Source organism: Canis aureus, chromosome 2 (genome assembly GCF_053574225.1).
Source record: "Canis aureus isolate CA01 chromosome 2, VMU_Caureus_v.1.0, whole genome shotgun sequence".
NCBI lineage: Eukaryota > Metazoa > Chordata > Mammalia > Carnivora > Canidae > Canis > Canis aureus.
The window spans coordinates 85,685,019-85,686,836 of record NC_135612.1 but is presented as its reverse complement, the minus strand read 5'-3'; positions in this window follow the sequence as shown (position 1 = coordinate 85,686,836).

Sequence of the window (1,818 nt, the reverse complement as noted above, 5' to 3'; positions counted from 1 at the left end):
AACTGGGTGTCCTGTATCTAGCTGGTAACCCCGAGTCTCATTCCTAGCAACCAGGCCTTCCGAAACGAGAGTATCTGAGGTGAGGATGTCTGGGGCTGGCTTGGGGTGTTCAGTTTTGTCAGATGACGGCTGCTCAGAGGATTGGTTTTCAGGTTCCTTTATTAAAACTTCCCCAGATGGACAGACACAACACCCTTCTTGTCTTCTTGGCTGCCGAGTTGGTTTTCCATGAATATGTTTCACGTGAATGAGCAAACCGGTTTCTCCTCTCCCTGGCACCAGGCAGTGTTCACCCATGACACAGCCCATCTAGAAGCTGGGAGCCCAGAATTTGAACAAGGAAAGATTCCCCCCCCCCCCCGGAACTGAGGAACATGAGCCAAACAACTATATAAAAAGTTTGGTATAAATGTCATAGATAGCACATTCTAGGAAAGTTGGCCATGGGTGATCGACTTACATATGCAGCTGGCACTCACACTGCGGGTCCTGATGTGATGTTCTTTAATAAAAATAATGGCCCAATAAAGTCAGGGTGATGAAGGTCTAAACTGCAAGGGTATATGTTAGTGAGCGTAAGTTGCCTGCTCATGTCATAATTTATTTTGAAAAATATTTCTTGTCCACCTACTGTGTGCCAGGCACTGGGCATGCACAGATGCACCCCTGCATTCTGGTTTCCCCATTCTGTTGGTGGAGACAGAAGAGGGAGGGCAGCACAATGAATGCTTTGATGAGGGTAAGTACAGGGGTACTGACCCAGTGGAGGGGGCGGGATGGGATCTCTAGAGGAAGAACTCAAACACAGACGTGAATTAGTGAGATGAAGAAGGTGAAAGGAACAGAGAATACTCCAGGTGGAGGAAAGAGCATATGCCAAAGCCAGGAGAGGGTAGAGGACATGGTGCCCTCAGGGAACTGTGGGTTGTGGGTAGAGCTAGAGGGTATGAGATAAGCAAAGGAAAGTCATGGAAGGGTCTATAAGCAGACGAAGCATATGACCAAATTTATCTTGACATAGTATAGAGGTTGGGGTGGAAAGGATAGACCTGGAGTCACGGAGATGAGGCTGAAGGCTGGTGTAGGCGGGGACTATGCTCTAGGAGGTTTATAGAGGAAGGGCTATAGGGCTTGGAGATTCCATAGGATACCAGGGGTAAGGAAAGGACAGTGTCCCTATGGCTCCTGGCAGGGGAGATGCATCTGGTAGCACAACTGCCCAGAATAGGAGCTGCATCTCCACACCCAACCTGCCACCGGAGCCCCAGGCTTGAAGACCCAACTGATTCTTGATCGCCCTTTTGGATGACTAACAGGCTTTTCCTGGTTGTGACTCTAAGGGAGGAAAAACTTTTTCCTCTCCCCTCTTAGGTTTTGTACCCAGGGCCCTGCAAATTAAACTGACAAGAGACAGAGGAACAGGAGAAGAGGCACACAGATTTTTCTTGTTGTTAATATTTTCATTTCTCCGTGTACACGAGGGTCTTGCAGAAAAGGAAGACCGTGAAGCCTGAGGGCTTATATACCATTTTAACAAAGAGTGAAAAAAGTGTGGGGAAGCCATAAGACAAAAGCATAGGGTTGGGCCTTCTAGGGGTGGTACGTTGTAGGAAGGTGAGCGGATGGGGTAAACCCATGGAAGATAAGGGTTCTTCCAGAAAGGCTTGTTGATGTAGATTCAAGTTGGCACCATCTTTAGGGGTAAGAGTAGTCTCCTCTTCCTAGCACAGGAGAGGAAGATGGGTACATCTTTGCAAAGGGAAATTTATGCCTTTTATATGGAAAGAGGGAAGGTAAAGAGCTTTAATGTGTCTGCTC